The 20278-nt window shown below is 32.5% G+C and overlaps 1 protein-coding gene across 1 annotated transcript in view; it reads right to left on the bottom strand.

Moving 5' to 3' along the window:
* Window positions 1-20278, bottom strand: part of LOC118195786 (neuroligin-4, X-linked-like) — a 291903-nt gene that overhangs the window by 36141 nt on the left and 235484 nt on the right. The window lies entirely within an intron of this gene.

Genomic DNA, 20278 nt, shown 5'->3' with positions numbered 1-20278 from the left:
CCACAAAATCAAATCGTTTGATATATATTTTCAAAAGACGTATTACAAAATACAATATTTAAAATAAAATTTCTAATGGATTTTAATTAATTCAAAATTGGATAAATTTAACGTCGTAAATCTCTACAGAAAATAATATGATGTATACAACATATGACATCTTTGTACGGACTATTAAAATATACTCTGTGTTTCGCTGCTTTTCATTTAAACTTATTTCCTGGAATTATTCTACTTCAGTCCCTCAAGGCAAGTTGAAAATGACATCAAAACCTGCAAATTTTGACGTTAAATACCTGGGCCAATTTTTGTCGAACGGGAGTCAGACTGCTTATAATTTTATTTTTTTAGAACGAGTATAAAACTTTCCCAGATAAAGTTTTAGGAACAGGGTGATACCAATAAAAGACAGATTTCGCTTTTTGCTGAAAATTATTTTTTTAACTGCCAAAACAGGAATGTTTTGGAATTACTTAAAACCCTTCTGTAACTGGAAATATATGAGTAAGACAAATGATTGCGAAAATAAAAGTAGGTAAGTACTTTTAAGCTGGGTGAGAGGGTGGGTGTGTGTGTCTATATAGAGAGAGATAGACAGGATAGATATAGATATGTATATATATATATATATATATATACATTTGGTACTGCGAATTGCAATAAAAAGGGGAGATACAGATAAAATAGATATAACACAACTATATGTTATTGCAGTCCTATACAAGATTTCAATGTTCTACGGCTAATCGTTTTTGAGTTATGTAAGTATAAACATCAAGAAAAAAATCCCTTTTTGAATCTATTTTAAATACATTTGTAATTCGTTTTGGATAGAATGAGTCCTTTATTTGGCCCGTACGTGAAGAATTCATGCAAAAAAGAAGTCCAAATGGAATCGGGAACGTTCAAAAAATGTTTCCGCTGAAATATGATACTTGACAGTTTTCACGATTACAATACTTTGTACAAGAAAGTAAAAACGTGTTAGATTTATTTGATTTTATTCTAATGATACGTGATACGTATCTAAAAGTTTGTGAAATATTGAGCGAAGGGGAGTGTTTGTTTACTTTGTTTAGATTTATTCCATTTTCTTTAAATTTATGTTTTTTTAATATAGAAAATCTGTAAGTCACTCAGTAAAATATAAGGAAAAGGTGAATTGTCATTTCACAGAGTTCACTCTATTCAATATAGAGCAATTCGGGTTAATTTAACTTCTGTATTGCTATGCTTAAGAATGAATACACAGTTTTCCAATCTTTTAGCATTGGTAATTGTTTAGAAAATTGGCAGTAGTTCTATGATCGATATAATCTCTGCTGCATTTATCAGCCTTAAGCGATCGGATTATGCCCAAATATTTTAATGAGGGTTCAATAAATAATATAGACTGCAAGACTCAGTTTTATTAACTCTTCAGTTCCGCTTAGGAAATCGTTTCTTTTCTTTTCTCCGATGGAACAGCCGGTCCATTTCGTAAAGATTCTCGTCGACCTATTTAAGTCACGCTGAGAATTTCACTGTACGTTATCTCCTTAAGTCATGCTTCCCAGAGACTGTTTTTGCGAGAGTGTGGAACTTACTAATTAGTTGGTAAATTGAAATGCGGTGCAAACGTGCTGTAAAGGAAAGGAGCAAGTGAACCACGAACTGACGTCTTAGAGCCTAAGTTGAGATATTTTCAGAATATATAAAAAAATCTGTAACAGACATGCATCCAATGCCACAGATTGTCATTAATGTGAAAAATTAAGTTGCAGTCTAATTGTTGGCAAATTAAGCGTAGGTTATTGAGGTTTATCGTTTTTTTCTGTGTATGTTTACATAGTTACAATATCGTTGGAACTTTTCTTAAATATTTTTTTATTTGTTTCTGAATTCGGATTTACATACTTTATACTGTTATATACTTCTAATCTACCCGCTTGCAGCCTATAATGGTTTAATCTTCAGAAGCATTTGTCAAAATCCATGTCCCTCTCGTCTTTAAAGCAATAATCATTTCTTGCATGCTGTTTCATTTTTTCCTTATTGCAGTTCTAAGCTACGATATGCTGCTTCCTCTGACTTTGGTGTGAATGAACTAGTCCAGTATGTATGTAGACCGTCTCGGTTCTGTAGTTTCAGAAATATATTCCTTTTCTGAATTGCCTTTAGAAGTAGTTATATCTTCTTTATCTTCTTGATTATCCTTAGGATGAAGATCTTCTGCTATAAATGTTACATCCAGATTAATTACGATATTGTCTTTATTTTATTCGGCAAACTCTGATCCAATTTTATTCGGCATAACAGTTTGCTCCTTCTTCATATCCAACTATGTTTCTTTTAACAGACTTCGGTATATGCACACATGCCGTAGTACGAAATGCTTGTACTGGATTACCTAAAACGTCATGACGCATTGGTCGTCGTAAACGTTTCACATGATTTTCACTCGTTATTCCCTTTCCCGAAGTAAAATAATAAAATATGGCGAAAATGCAACTTTGATCTTCCATGCATTGTTAAATCCGTAAAACCAAACCCAACAATGATCAATATAAATACATATGACGTTCGTACTCTCAGCCATGCATAATATAACTATTGCGTGAATGCGAATAACATTAGTACTTCTACAAATTACACTTGCTGTCTTTTACGAAAATACATCAGGACTTCTCCGATAACCCAATATATGCGCTAATTATGGTTTCTTTGCAATTTTTCATGAGAAATTATTTATGTTCTTTTTTGGGCAATTCATTTTGTAGATAATTTGCTGAAATAACACCTTCACTCCAGCACTAGTTGGAAGATTAACGCTTTTTAGCATCGCTCTTATCATCTCAATGAATGTGCGATTCCATTCTATTGCGGATAATAAGGAAAAGTTATCTCATGCTTTCTCCCATTTTCTTTTAACAACTTTTCAAAGTCGTTGTTTACATATTCCCCTCCTCGATCTGACTTCAGTCGTTTCGGTGCTTTTCCCGATTGTGTTAATAGTACTTGTGCGACAAAGTGCATTCTTGTGTGAGAAAGGACGTGTCAAAGTATGCGACCATTCTTTAGTTTCTTCTTTACGCTTCAGAAGATAAATAAACTATAATGTATCTATATAATCATCAGTTACTGTTAGTATCCATTTTGTACCTCTTGGGGTTACAATTTCATAGGTCCGCGAAGATCTGCATGAACTAAATCGAGTATTTCGAAGATTCGAGATGCAGACTTTCTGAGAAATGGTTCTCTACATGCTTTGATAGCAATACACTCCTCACATGTCAGTAGACTGAAGCAGGGCACAGTATTCAAACCTACAACTATAGCTTCTTCATACATCCTTAAAATATGTGCCAGATTTCTATTACCTAATTTTATATGCTAATTATTGATGCATTCTGCATGGATCTGTTTCGTAGGACTAGGGTGTTTAGCTTAATGAAAAGCATATAAATCTTCTATAATGTAATCGGAAGCTGTTATATTATCATTCTAAAAAATATGAGAATAAGTAAAATTTACTTCGTTCCCCTTATCAGCTAGCTTCTTTACGGATAATAAATTTCCACATAGATGCCGAATAAGAAACACATCTTTGATCGTAAGCTGTATTTCTTTATTTTGATTATCTTGATATATCACTAAGCAATTTCCTTTTCCTTGACTAAACACTATATATCCATTAGCTAACGTTATTCGCTCAGGAATCGAATTACTACCGAAATTGCTTAAACGGGCTTAAATCCCTGCATATGTGAATGGTGGCTTCCAGGGCTCACTTTACGTATAAGCTACACAAGCTGTAGCTTAGAGCCCCCACTTTCTTGGGGACTCCCCAAAAATTAAATTATAGTATAAATAGATTAAAATATATTGTAACAGAATTATAAATGACCCCATATCTTAAATAGCTTAGGGCCTTATCAAGTCTAAATCTGGCACTAGTGGCTCCAGAATGAATATACCGGTAGCCTTGCAAATTATTCACACTTATAAAGAAATGATGATTAGAAACTTGTTTCGGTTCATTAATACAACTAGAATTTGTAGCTCTGTTGACTTGTCTGTTTTGGTTATGCTTAGGGTTCTATTTTGCATATCCCTTGGAATCAGCCTGTATATGTCTTGATATCTTGCAAAAGAAGCAAGCAGATACTTTGTTTTTTGTCAGTTTGAATGTTACGAATGGAAAGAGAATATTTAGAGCTTTATTCTGTTATCTATCCCAGATTCTTTACTTTCGTTTTGACTAGAGTGCTCTTCCAACAATTAATTTTTAAGTAATTAAATACGTTTATGGCCTTGTTTCTAAAGCTATTTACTCAAACTAAATGCAACAAATAAAGGTTCCGAAATTTTCTCACCTAGCTCTAATAGTTAACCCACAATAGCTTCCACTTTGATTACTTATAATAATTTTTCTTTGTTGCTGTACTGCAAATTACATAGCTTATTCAGCTTTTTCAAACATACAACGTTTCAAGACAGTGTTGACTTTTCATGGTATTGTTTGAGAGTATTCCATGTCTCCTTAACATACGTCGATTCAAACACTTTCTGATTGCTTATCTTCCAATAAAAAAGACTTATGTTTCTCAAATTTTGCTTCTTTTGTTACGGAGGTGGAGGTTCTGTAGTTATAACATCCCATAAATCCTTCTTAATCAGCAAAAATTCAGTTTGGATTTCCAAATAGAATAATTCCAGTCATTCATCTTGACAATACAGAAGCGGGTTAAATTCCTTTCCCGAAATTCCCGCTCGCGTTATAGAAAAACAGAAAAACAAAAATAATAACTGTTCATCGATTATTAATACAAAATGCTGATTGTAAACCCCTATACACTTTTATGAAAGTCTTTTCCTAACCACTCAGCCAATACATTATTGTAATTAACTTTCAGATGAACAGTGGATTAATAAAAGATTTATCAAAACAGAATGAAAGCGTAAGCATTCAGAGACCAACATTTCAACTGATAACGACCAACAGCCACAACAACTGAAGTTCAGAACTTACGTTGGCAGATTGTCAAAAACATATATTACGTCACATAACACTCCGACAAGCGAACAAGAAGACAATAAAGAAATAAATAACATTAAAAATTGCATTATCACGGGATATTTATAAGCATATTATAATAGCAATTATTAAGTCAGGGTCTGAGGTGTGCTTTTGATAAACAGCATCTTGTTCGATGACGGATTTTTGTGATCTGCAATATTATGGAGAATAGACCTTATGTCTGTTCATCCTCTTTGGGTTACTTACAGTTGTTATTCTTAATGTATACAAGATGTTATTTGTTTCAGTAAAATTTTATTTTTGTCTCCTGTTCATTTGGCATAGTTATTAAGGCGATATTTACTAAATCATACCACGCATAATGTTTTATAATGTGAATCTGAGGCACTTTATGGTGCTTAATGTTTCTTCAGCATGTTTTGAAATAACTATTAGAAATGCCCTACCCCTTTTTACTAGTTATAAATGTTGTAGCTTTGAAAATCAAATAACACAATAGATGGATGCAAACAGAGATACTAATAACTAAGAATTTTTAAACATGCTCCCATGTAAAAACATAGCTCCTAACTAAACATTATATTGCCCTATAACAGATAAAATTAGTTAGGCAGCGATTTGTTCTCCATCTTTTACGAGCTAAGTGAACATCAAACAAACATTTTACTTAATGTTTCGTAAAGGAAAAAAGTGCTGTTGTAGCTTCTTAAAGGAAATGCCTAAAACTAATCGAATTATTGAAGTTTCTTAACGAGACAAAGAAGGGAAAGTAATGTTTCCGTCGTAAAAAGGAGGGAATGAGGAAAGATAACGAAGTTTATTCGGCCATTCAAGAGTTAAATGATTGTCCATTTGTACACAGCTGTATATTTTTTCCGCTTCACATTCATTAGCTAGTATTTCATTAAAAAAATTAAAAGAAATAGTATATGGGGAATTGTTCAAAATTTTAGAATCTCAGGCAGATTTATTGGTGCAGAAATAAAGAGGCAAACTGCATATCATCCTGTTTTAAAAACGCTATTTCAAAATATTTTACACAAATTTTGGCTTATATTTCAGTTACTTTAGAAAAATGAACCACTTAAAAATAATTATAGTTTGTGTATAAAAGCTATAATATTCACACTAACGGACATTTTTATAAATATGTACAGGAATACAATCAAAATAAGCATTTTGGGACTATTTTTCATGAGCAGAAATTTCTATAGGCTCATAATGGCTACGGCTGCATCTATTAATATTAGAAGTTCAAATTTAGATAAAGTTCGCTAATTTTGGTTAACAAATTAACCCCCCCAAACAAATTATGAATTACTTTCGCCTGTCGAATAGGATCAGCTTTTATTTGTTTCAGATTTTTCTCTCCAACGTAGAATCGTTGGCATCAAGAATCCTAATTTCTCTCTCTCGATCTTTAACTTCAGTTAGAACACATAAAGTTGTAGAGACATTACGATATTTTGGCAAGCAGTCAATATGAAAAATGAGCAAACGCCTTCGCCGGGAATCGAACCACAGACCTCTGGAATACCGACCCAGCGTGCAGAACCACTACACCACGAAGACACGATAGGAAAGTGGGAGAAATACCTTATAAAGTTTGCAAATGAACAATCTCGCTGTTAGCGGTGCACTCACTCACTCACTCACTCACTGTTATTAGAAAGGGAAACATCCAACTTAGAGTCATTTTGTTTTGCGGAACTAGCATTCTGAGGACACATAACTGCAAATGGGACATTTAATACTGGCTTTACATTGGTTTCTCAAATGACCAATTCTTAGACAGGCAAAACAAACACCTTTCTTTTGTACAATTTGCCTTTTTTCATTTAAACTCATAGTTTTAGCTTTAAACCAACTAGCACTCATAAGCACTTATAGCATCACTTACCACAGAATATACAAACATTTTCCTTATGTTTGTTGGTTTCATTTGCACGTACCAGCGCGGCAGCTGTTGCCAGATCTGAATTACCTGAGATAATGTTTTCATTAACACGTTTAATAGAATGAGTAAATGTTGATAGAGCTAATCGTATGATTTCTTCAGATTTTACTTCGTACCTCAAAAAAAAAAAAAAAAAAACAAAAAAAAAACACATTAGTGTCTCAAGAGTTCTTTCAGAATCCTTTGTCTTCCTTCTTGGAAAGTTCTACTCCTCTCACAATATTTCAAAAGCCCTATAATCTCCCACCCGATCTTCATGAAGAAAAGATACTTCACAAGACATCGGTTTCGCTATATATCGTTGACATATTAAGCACGTTTTTAACACATTACGTACAGTTTTACGTTGTTTCAGTATCCAGAATCTTTCTCTTGAAATAGATTGAAGCCTTTGTGTTCTAGCATGACAATACTTCTTATGAACTAGCTCAGTTAACTGTGTAGTAAAGGTACATTTACTGGGTAACAAAATTGGCGTTAAAAATTCAGAATTATCTTTGCGTTCCAATATTCTCGTTTTAAATCTTATATTTTTTAGAGTATCAATGAATACATCACGTGGGTTAAGTGCTCCAATGTCAACGAAATTTGAGCTTTGAACCAACCCAATCAAAGCTTTTCGGAATTTATCATTTCAGTAACTGTTAGTTCAGATTCTTTAAATAAATTTGAATTTTTTCTACAGTTAGAAATAAAACGTAACATCCAACCGGTTACACGAATTATTTTCTCATAATCAGAAACTTTTTCTGCATACCAAGGCATTAACATTACTGAGTTTTACCTTCCTTTTTTCCAAGGCAGTTTCGTTCGGCTGACAGATGATACCGATAGGCCAAAATTCAGGGCTTGTTCTTAGCCACAGAGGTCCCTTATACCACTTAAGCACTTGCTTATCAGAGCAATCCCGAGATAGCACATCTGCAGGGATTCATACTACCGGGCACATGCTTCCATGTTTCCGGTTTTGTCAACGTAGTCATTTCTTTAGCGCGATAGGTTAAAAATTTCGATCAATTACTAGGATTTCTGATCCACCATAATGCGACTGTAGAATAAAACCGTGAAGTTACACTCATATAAAAAACATTGAGAGCTTAAGAGAATATAATAATCGGGAACCAATGCAAAAGTATATTAATTCCAATCTAGGAATCTTTAAATTCTTAATAAGAGCCGCTCTAGAATGGATTCAATGTTTTGTTGCATTGGACCCCGATTACTATATTCTGTTTGTTGGGGGTCAGAATTTGTTTGTCACAGTTGGTTTCCTAGTACTTATTATATTTATCTCATTTTCCTTATCTGTTATTTTTGTTATATCAAAACACAAAATGTTCTTATTTTAATTTGTGAGTTCCAAATTGTATTGAAATTTTATTGTAATCTCCTCATGTCCTAAATACGTACTATTAATAAATATTGGATGCGGGGTGTGCGTTGGGATTGCATAATGTATTGTAAGGTAAACTCTAAATCTTTTGGAAAACTTCATCAACTTTTTCTTTGTGAATCTTCATCTTCTCAACCTTTTTTTTTTTTTTTTTTGAATTCTTGTAAAGTTTCCAAATTTTTTAAGTGTGTGCGAAGGCATTACCCGTTGATCCATTATACATCGCTGGTGTCCCAGTACCAGTACCTTTTAACCTGCACGCAGTGTTTACCTGTACTTGTATTAATCTTCTTCAAGTGTCGCTAAGATTAATACAGCACTGAGCGACGTTGGTTGTCGCATCTGTGGGTACACATTTAAATCCCGGAGACTGTTTAGATGTTTGTAAGCGTATAGAGCCTGTGTAGAATAGGGAAACTTAAAATACTTGCTAGCGGAAAATACTTTTGAGAAGATTAGTGGTAGGGAAGGAAGAGTGTGAGACATTCGACTCGGAACACTGACTTCGCTGTCGTGTTCCGAGTGGTTAGTTAGCATACGCACTTAAGAAATTCAACGACCCGTGGATCGAATTCTGATTCAAAAATCTTAATTGGATCTACAACGGCTCTCGATTTATAAAAATGTGTTAGAGGATAATCGGTCATCACTTGGATATGGTCGACAGCCACTTCTTAACTCTTCTTTCAAGTGGGAACAAATTTAAGGAATTTTTTATTTCCTCTCATGTATGATTGTAATATGAGTGGTTAATACGTCCAACCAAAATATTTCTAGATGAGTCGAATTGTGGCAGGTGTGCAGTTCATTTCCCATGCATGCAGTTTAAAAATCATAATTATTTCTACACATAAAACTTCATCAAAACCCTTTTATTGTCAAATATTCGAAGCTGCCTTCATTAGGCGTTGGGAAGATATTTGAGACGTCAGTTATTTTCACGACGAACATACATGTACTTCGTTTACGTGGGACATTTAAACACTGCGGATCTTACGATCTTTTATAATTTTAATGCTATAGCTTATTTTTAGACGAAATTTAATTACGAAATATTTAGTAAAATTCTATATCAGAATTTCTGTATAATTGCGTACCAGAACGTAAATAGCTTCTTGTGTCAAAAACTGCTATCAGGGCTTTTGTGTTCTGCAAACGAATGCTTCCTAACTTCGTTTATATCTACTAAGAGATGGCATTTTAAATGGATACTTCATGTGTATGACGCTGTTACAAGTCGATATCTAAAAGGATTTATGTTTACAGAAAGTATTTCCAGCAAAATTTCCTAAATGAGCATTATTTGCTTAAATGTCTAGTTTAATAACTGTTGAAATGATAACAGGACGAGCTTCAGATATCTGCTATCATAATACAGAGTTTTCCGAGTTTTACTATTGCATAATTTCGAAAGAATAATGATTAGAACTAGTTCTGGTAACGCATGAGAAACCATTTCTGCGTAAATGCTTTCAAGTCTAAATTATCAAATATTCTCTTCACGACTGAAGCTCATTGCTATCGATAGTCATTGTCAGATCCCGAGTTTGATAAAGTATCATCAACAAAACTAAAGAACGGCCTCTAAATTGATCTTCGCCGAGCCATTATTTGGGAACACATACTTTACTAGACTTCATGTCGACTGTCTGCAGGAAAGTTATTTTCCATTTCGAAGCTCGATCGGCTTCCATTTATGTATTCGAGTTAGGAATTTGTTCATTTATATTCCGAAACTCAGTTAATTAAATCCGCTAATGATTCGAAGACGTCTGGGAGAAATAATTCATTAACACTTACATGGTCGAATAATATTCGAAGGAATTTTTCAGGCACCTCATTTCCACGAAAATAATTTAACCGGGCATATGCGAGACGTTTGAAATATTGCGTAAATTCTGATTATAGAAATAACTGTGCAAACTGCCTACAAAGCGTAATTCAGTTAATCACAGTAGCTAAAATTATGACGCAAGATATAATGTATTGCAACGTAAGGTAAGATATAACAACGTTAGTTATAAATGTTATTTAAGACAGAACTGTATATATTTAACAGTAGAAGTCTTTGATATGGTTAATAAAAGCATGAGCACGAATTCGCATGAGCGATTCAAATATATATTTTTGCAAAATAAATGAGGCAACTATAATAATGCCCTCCCTTCTATGTAATCTCGAGAAATCAGACATTCAGAGAGATTGAAACTTGGGGAACACAGATGAAAATTATACCAAGGTCATTTGACATCTTTTATATGCTAACATCTCACCCTAAGGATTAACATTTATTCTAACTGACACTTCTCTTAGACGTATATAAAAGCTAAGGTTAGATTTCTGGGAATATAAAATATATCAAATGAACTATGTTTCGCTTGGATTTAAACCAGATCATCCATTTTTTAAGTAGATGTATAAGGTATTCATCCCGCCTTCTTGGCATGCCTTCGTGGTGTGGTGGTCTGCACGCTGGGAGCGTAATCCAGAGGTCCGCGGTTCGATTCCCGGTGAAGGCGTTGCTGATTTTTCATCTTGCCTGCTTCCCAAAATACCTAACGTCTCTACAGATGTACACCCTGAACTTACAAACGAGGGGTCGGATTATTCCTTGCATTGTCGACCACTTAAATGAATGCGCTTATTCTTTACAGAGAAGACGATTATGGTTATCTTATTACTGGTTATATAGTACATATGTTTGTGCTTTACATATGATTGTACGTATAATAACTTCTCAAATATTGCAAATAAAGTCTTATAATAAATATACTTTTTAAGTAAATTAATACTAATTTGTTTTATTACAAACACATCTCTAAGGAATGTAGAGTGTTCAAACTTAGTACTACGTTAAAATTCGCATTATCCCGATTCCATTTGGCTGGATTTCCCATTACCTGGATTCCAATTTTCTAGTTTCTAGTTTTCCGCATCGTTTTGTGCTTCTTTCGAATCCTTTTAAAATTAAACTCACTGTTAATATAGTTGAGACACAATAACACGCCGAATAAATACTAATTCAGAAGTCAAACAACATAAATCAGTGTTATATTTACAAAATTTTCACAGTGTGACTGTTTCACTGTGAAAAGTTTGTAAATATAACGCTGATTTTTGTTGTTTGACTTCTGAATTGTTAATAAAGCTTTGCATTTTTATTATTTAAATCATTTAATATAATAAAAAGCTAAAATTCTTTTTCTTAATATTTGTTAAATTAATTTCAGACAGATTCTGCAAAATTTGTTTTAGGCTTGAGGTAAAAAAATGCTAAATTATTTTAAGCCTGTGAGCATTTTGTTCTCATTTATCTGATTTAATTCCTTAATAAATTGTTCATGAGATATTATGGAGAAAACACCATAAATAACATTTTTAAGGCTTTATCAACAGCCGTAGGAGAACATTTTTTAAATACTTTCACATTTCTCTGAATGTCGAAGATAATGATTTCCAAAGTCATCCTTGCACCATCTAACCATAATATTCTATCATGATCCCTTTCCATCCACATATCCGTTACAAATTTTACTCAGATTTCTTCACACGTTTAACTTTCAGATAATTTTCTCACTTATTAGTGAATTCGTGGTTTGATGTCCTTAAAGATGCCCTCTGTGATTTAAAATCTTGAGCAATTCAGAACATATCTTTTCAATGTGGTGTTTAATTTATATTGTTAAATTAAAAGTGTTAAAATTTCTCAATACGAAACACGGGTCCTATATTAGAGAAGAGAAATAAAAACAAATCGATAGTTAAACATTGTTGGGCTTTTAATTTTGATATTGGTTCTGTGAAATTGAACCATAAAACTACTTCAGTGGATTCACATGAAGTGTTTTACATTGACAAGAGTATATCTTCTTCAGTAAATGATGTTATTTCGAGTCATTGTCTTCTATAATTTCTCATATTACTACCTTAACTTTTTTAAGCTTTATTATCACTTGCGAGAAGGCGTTATATTCCTTCCCCTTAAAAACCCCTTCTTCTTTTCTCCATTCTTTAGAAGAGGATTTATACCTATCACCACTGAAATGCCTAGACTGTTATTCAGAGTCTCTTCCAAACTAAGTTCGCCTAATTTTAAATACTTTTGATATAGATTAGATGCAGTCATTTTATTTAAATTGAAATTTACTATCACATTCAGAAGCAAAATGTTTTTATCCTATTAGCTTTATTATTAAGTATCGCTTTCTTCGCACTTACGCTACATACAATTCAACAGCAAAATCGAAAAATGTTTAAACGCAGCATGGTAGTATATGTTCAGAATTCCCGATACAATATTAAGTGCTGGCTACATTGCATTATTAACGTTTAGTGTGGTCATCTTTATTTCTTAAATATCAGGTTTTCCTTACTTACGTCACATAAAATTCAACAGGAAAATCACAAAATATTTAAAAACATATTATTATAATTCCTGATTGAGTGTTATGGTTTACCATTTTTTCATATTAACTATACTATTTCTTTAAAATATAACCTCTCTCTCGCTCAGCCATTTTAAATACCCTTGATCGTAAAAAAAAGTTATCATAAAAAAAGGAAAAAAGTATATAGTGATTAAAATGAATCCAGCTAGTGTAATTTCATAAAAATATGGAATATATCTGATTCGATATCTCATAATTTCAATGCATTTTTATTTGAATCATTCATATTAAAAGTAGAAAAAGAATTCTTAAGAACTATATTTATTTTTCTTAAATCTCTTAGTTTTTTACTCAGTAACCTAAATCTGAATGTTAAATACTATCTTAGGCTTTAGTGAATAGTAACATGCTGAGCCAGAGTGGAAAATAAAAGGATCATATTATCGGCAGTGGCTGCACATTTCTTTCAAATAGCCGAGTTTGTTGATTGAAAGGGAACGATAAGTATCTTACATTTAGTCACATAGCAGCAGTGTGGTGAGCTGGAGAAAAAGAATGTTTTATTTCGAAGTGTTGTCGTTTCTTGTTTTCCAATCGCTGGGTTTGTTAATTCACTAAATTTGTACAAAATATGAAATAAATCAAAACCAAATTCATAATTTTGGCTTCGAGTGCTCATGTTCGGGTGGAGAACAACGCTTGTAAAAAATTAGGTAGATCTAGGTGTCGTCGTTTATCCCCAAAGCGAGCAAACTACATACATTCATACAGATTCTTCCGTATTTAAATTATTTTAATAACAAATGATGATAGCATCTGGTCGCAATAATATGACATATGATACGGATAAAAATGTGATTTCATTCCTACGGTATTCCCCCACTATTTGCTTTGTAATTAATGAGTTTTTAATGAAAAATTTGTTAAAGTTTTACGAAATATGAAATAGATAATAAAACAAATTCGAAATCAAAATTCGTGCATCCAGGTGCTCATATTCGGATGGAAGACTACGCTATTCAAAATTTGATGTCTCTAGGTACCATTGTTTTTTCATAAATGATTCGACGCAAAATGCCGTTTTTCGCGACTAGTAGCCATTCTGAGCTAACGCTAAACAAAACAAACAAATAAATAAATGACACTAAAAAAATAAAATCAGAAATTTTTCAGACTTTATATTATGCACAAAGAGGCTTTTTTAAAGTTTTATGTGCTACCTTCATTTATTAAATATCATGTTCTTCGCACTTAAACCATAAAATTCAATTCAACAGCAGTATCACAAAAAAGGAACCTCGCGCATTAAACAACAGTGCTTGAAGATCCACGTGATGTTAATGTTAATGGAACGCTTTGACATCGTTGAGTTTTCTAATCAAAACTTCGCAAAAGTTTTACAAAACATGAAAGAGATAATAAAGCAAATTCCAAATTTGGGCCATAATTGAATAGAGAATTATGTTATTCAGAATTTGATGTCTCTATGTTTTTTCACAATGCGAGAAACATACACACATTCATGCATATTCTTCATTATTTAATTTCTTTAAATATAATGCAGGTGTCTAATATTTGGTGGCAACAGTTTCAAAATTTAAACGCCATTTTATAGTGAAACAACGCAAAATGACAAAACGAAATTAATAGCCCTTCTGAGCTATCGCTTTTTTGGGCTAAAAAAATATTAGCAAAACCTCATGGGTGATAGATCTAACAAATAGGAACAAACTTGAATTATACGAATTTTTTCCGACCGATAACAAACAGCTACTTTCTAGTTTGATAATGTTTTAACGTAAGCAAATTAGCAAGTAGAACAAGGATAATAAGAACAAAAATCTACTTAGGTATACAACTTTTTGGGGGGTTGGCATTGCAATAGACTGGAATACATTTTAAGTTTTACCTAACTGAATGAAACCTTCAGTCTTTCTAAAATTCCACTCTAGGAAACAATTCTGAAGCTGGACAGCAGCACTTTGGTATGATACAACATCAACTGAACTTTGGGTTAAGATATCAGCCTCCTTCTAAATTATTATTATTACATATATTATATAGACATTTGTTGAGCAATGTGCATAACCTTCTGAGTGAGTAGCCTGGTTAGACAAGTATCTGGGAGTGTCTAAGTTTCCGCACCAAATATCTAAGTTTCTGAGCAAGTATCATGGTTGGGAAATTAACGTATAGCTAACTGTTAGTAAAACGTAAGTCAAAAATACTATTACAATGTTGTCTTCGAAATTTTGTCATATTAATGAAGCGGCTGTTTTCAGAAAAGAGAATAAGAAAGATTAAAGTTTGATATCATGAAAATGTATTGTATATATAGCAGGGGATTATCTCACGCAAAATCAGAAGTGGAGAGATTGCCGTAATAAGATACATGAGATATGACGCCTTTTAATTACGAAAGTTTTATTTTCGTATATGAAAGTAACCCATCATGTTATGTAGTATCTCATAATAATAAAGATATATCGTACAGTCGATGCAGTTTCTTAAAAAATTCACAGAGCAAATAAATTCAATTGTCGTTACATTACCAGGTTACTTAAAAGTAGTCTTGAAATTTCGTTCTATTAAGCATTTAAATTTTACATTTAACTTTGGAGTGTCTTGCTTCCAGTTATGATAGTTCTTAAATGAATAATAATACGAGAAAATATAGAGGGTACTACTTTACATACAACACATAATATTTAATATATAAATATTGTTACTAATTTTATTTAACATATTTAGTTTAAACACTTTTTGCATTCATCTTTTATATACTTCATCTTGTAGAGTCATTAGGATTTTTTTGGAAACCAGAGAGATGAAAAAGAAGCAACCGCCTTCGCCGGGAATCGAACCACGGACTTCTGGAATAACGGCCCAGCGTGCTACCGTTACACCATGAAGGCACGCTAGGGAGGTGGAAGAAATACCTTATAACCAAATCAACAAATTTCATAGTTACGTACTCGAATAGTCCAATGTTGAATTTAATAGTTTACGGTGCTCAGTTAATTCAGTGACTAATGCATTGCAACATGAGAGGAGAATTAGTTGCTGAAATGTATTAAACGTTCTAAGCGATTTAACTCGTAAAATAATTGAATGACCTGTTAATTAACATCTTTTCCCACTTTCATGAAACCGCAGAAATGCATTAAGTTACACAGATAAATTGTTACCCAATTTGGAAAAGCACTTTAAACGTCGACTTACTTGTAAACAGGTGTTCATTGCGAAGGAAATGGGATAATACGTATCATGTTGTAACAAATGCTACTTTGGCATTACCCAGCATCGTTTACCTATAAACATACTCAAGATGATTATGCGTCTTTCACGCACTCGATCCTAATAATAAATATTTATGTAATAAATAAAGATATCCCTTGAATCTATATGCAGAGACGATTTTAAGTTACTCTAATTTCAGAGATAAAAGTTACTACTATAATAAAAAATGCAAAGGTCGTTTCAAGCACAATGCATAAGCTATCAATGCTATCAAAAAACAGAAGCCTATCCTCTTGAAATTTATTAAAATAATTTCTATTGAAATAAACGATCAAGAAAGAAGGAAGAAAATTTCGGTTAATATAAATACATTCGTCTGCTACTGGCTCAAACGAAACACTTTGGAATAAATATCATTTCTTGCCTTTCTTGTAAATAATAAATCTAAATAAGTTTATTAGCTAATCCTATCAGCTCTACATTCAAACTGAGAATGAGAACCACCTGAGCGGTTTTGCAGCTGAGGATGGTGGTGAAAATTTTGTAAATATAACGCTGATTTTTGTTGTTTGACTTCTGAATTAGTATTTATTCGGCGTGTTATTTTGTCTTAAATATATATAAGTTTGTTCACTAATGCTGTCAGCTTTAAATTCAAACTAAGAAAACATTTTCGGAAAGATTTATGTAGTATTAAATAATTCAAATTACAGTGGCCACCAGCAGATAAGTGAAAGAAGAGCTAAACATTCAAAGTTCGACCCAAATTCAGATCACAGTGAATGGTGACGATTGTCTGGTTTTCCTTATATGTATATATACCGTATATACGAATCAGCGTCTAGTAAAATTCCTCAGTAAAAGCACTCCCCTTCCTTCTGCAAGATAACACTCGTATGCGTTACTTTATTCGATTATACAACAACAATATGCCTAGTTTGGACATTCCTTCTGCACCTGAATATATTGCTTTAGGATAAGAAGTTATCCACCAGCGTGTTACTGGATCACTGAAAAGGATGTATTAAAATTGCTTCATATACTGAAATATCGTGGACAAAAGCTGTTCTTCACAATGCTGAGTTGAAAATACAGCATATCTCAGACAACAGAACCTTCGAACATAACATAAAGAATGCACACAGATAAGTGTTTTTAATAAGATACAGCATTCTCCTTCCCTAGGTTAACAGCTCATTAGGTATACATGTAATATTAGCTTAGAAATTTGAACTGAAAATTACTTAAAAAGAAAGAGCATTACCCAGTTGTATAATTCGTTTTTATCATGTTTATGCTTTTGTTGCTCTAATCTATCAGAAATAGTAAAGCTGTTCATATTTAGCGAGAAAATTCTCTTTTAATATTCCTGTTTTATGCATTTTAGTGCCATGTATTTCAATAAATTTACTTGTTCTCTAAAATAAGGATTCAAAGTAAAAAACTATTTTCCCGATTAACAGTAAAATTAGAGAAAATATCATGCCAACTAAAACTGTCTCACGAAGCTAATGATAAATGAATAGATTTTATTTCAATAAATTCACTTTCAGATAATCAAAAATATCGCCTTCATCAGCTGTTACTGCACGAAAGAAAAATACCACAAACAGAAGTATAGTTTGAGAAATTTTGGGGAATATACTTTTCATGAATTTTAATTTATCCTTTTCTCACCTACCCATTAATAAAAAGGTCGTTTACAATTACATTTGTAATCCTTCTGCTTTACTTCGTTTAGTTATTTTCTTCTCCCCTTCATTATGAAGAACGAAGCGGTTAACTAGTTGCATATTCTCGAAAACTATTCAATTTCTCCTTTTGTCTGCGGTGCTTATCTATTATTTAGTTGCAGCTGAACAAATTAGTGTTGTCTGAATCGTTGAAAGCGCTTCTGTTAAAATAAAATATGCGCCAAATACCTCTGTTTTTTTTTTTTTTTTTTTTTTTTTGATCAGTGTTGGTAAAACACTTTTGTCACCATTGAAAACAATTGCGAAACCGCCAATATTTCGCAGGAAATTTAACAGAAAACAAAAAAGTAAAAACGTAGAAAATGCATAATTACAGCAAGATTTTATTTAGCTAAATAACATACTTTAGCTCAGTATTAATGCGTGTTAAATGGCAGACGGAGCAAATTCAGTAAGCTTAGCAACTTATCAGTCAGCATATGCTTCAGAATGCATAAGCCCTTCGGCAACTCATCAATCTGCACGCGTTTCAACATGTATCATCTCAACATTTAATAGAGAATATTTAATTAACCTGAGAAGTATAATTGAAAAAGGAGGATCGGAAATAAAGAGCGTCGTTGCCAATATAATAAATAGTTTATTAGTTTCTAATGTAAAATAAGAGTTGCGATATGAATTACTATTCTAAGAAAAATCAATGTAGCTTAAAAGCATTCCATGAAAATAGTAAACAATAAATTTATCTTCAGGAATCGAGAAGGGCCCGCCAGCGGCCAAGCGGTAAAGTCGCTGAACATTGGTAATATGGTCCGATGTTTGAATTAGGCAAACGGGCTGGCTGCATTGCGTTTTCATAGTTTTCCCAACGTGTGACGTGAATACGAGTCAATTTTCTTTAGAAAGTCCCCCATTAAGGTACCCCTTACTTCAAGCAGACAGCCCTCGAGGCTTTGCCGTAATCACATAAATCAAGCCAGGAATTGGGTCAAAAGAATTGAAATAAAGTGCGAGTAATTTTTTAGTATGATGCGAATTAGATACTGTCGATTAAAAATAAGGCTTTATTTTCAACCAAGGGTAAGCACCTCAACGATTTCACTTGCAAATCAGTGATACTGAGAACGTGCTCTGTCCTCGAAATCTAAAATTGGAACAAACCGCAAGGGAATTAAAAACTAAATATAAAAATAATAATATATTTATTTAAATACATATAGTAAAATCAGTAAATTGAAACACATGGTAAAAATCAAGTAACAATTTTAATTAAGACAAGTAAAGAAATTAGAGAGCTAATAAATTAACAATGAAATATGCTATCAAGAATACATTATAATTATGCTTCTTAAAGTAATCTTAAAAGTTTTCGAATGGTACATTACTCAGAGTTATTTAAGAATTATCAGAGAGTTGTAACTTTTACTACAATCACGGTAAACAAAAGCTCAAATTTAAAATTCACAACAACATTAATTGACTAGTTTTGCTCTGTTACAACTAAGAAGTCGATTGATTCTTGACTACAGTGATTTCCCTGGCAATATAACAATTATTATAACCAGAATTTTTTCTAAAATGACATCTGGTTATTTCGAGCTAATTATTAAAGACACTTAAGTAATGGTTAAGTTAACACTTAATTTCGAGGGATAAAAACACTTAAGTTCGAGTGTTAAGTCAGTTTAGTCTTATCATCCCCATTACAATCATTTTAAAAATACAAACATATATTTAAAATTCATCAGAACCTTATTTGATTATTTTACTTAATTACAACTAAAATGAGAACATACAACTACGATTATTATTTCTCGACAACAGCGTTCAACACTCATAATCAGTTTTTTTTAAATACCACCTGACTATTCCTTCAGCTAATCGCTATAAATGCATTTAAATATATTTCGCTGGCTGTTAATTTGCATAACCTTTAGTTCTGAGCTAAAACTTGTGACATAAACCAAAGGAAGGAGACGTTAGTATTTAAATCAAGCTCAATTTCACTAACACTCAAATTAAATGTCATGAATTAACTTATTTGCTACATATTTTCAATTATATGAACTATTTATTATCTGTCTTTTATTAAATCTAATTCTCTAGCTGTCAGTGAATCTATTTCGAATTTTACTCAAATGAAAATCGTATACAAAGAGGCATTAGAAAATCCTACTGTGTGTGTTTTCAGAGTCTAAAAGCGTGTTTCAATAATTTCAACTAAGCAGCGTTTTGTTTTTTGTAGAATTATGTTATCATGTTGACTTCTTGTTATACTACAATATGCACTTACGTAATTCGAATAAATTAAATACATTTTCCGCATTCTAACTGAAAACTTTTCTAAACCCGTCTTTCTGCCACTCGCGCTTATTAATCTTCAATCGATGTGTCATTATCCACAAAAGCATTAAACCTCTCAAAAAATTTACTAATTAGTAACTTAATAACGAGCACTGAGAAGATTTTCTCTTCATAATTAACGATCGTTTCTTGAAAGCATTTCGGATTGTCAGCGACACTTTCAACTCAACTCATCTCGTCTCGGCTACTTATTCTACAAGAAAGAGTTTCTTTGTCGTAAAT

The sequence above is a fragment of the Stegodyphus dumicola genome, chromosome 3 (genome assembly GCF_044657685.1).
Source record: "Stegodyphus dumicola isolate Sdum_Otavi_A_Nest chromosome 3, ASM4465768v1".
NCBI classification, from domain to species: domain Eukaryota; kingdom Metazoa; phylum Arthropoda; class Arachnida; order Araneae; family Eresidae; genus Stegodyphus; species Stegodyphus dumicola.
Note: the sequence above shows the minus strand (reverse complement) of the source record. Positions and strands in the feature narration are given on the sequence as shown.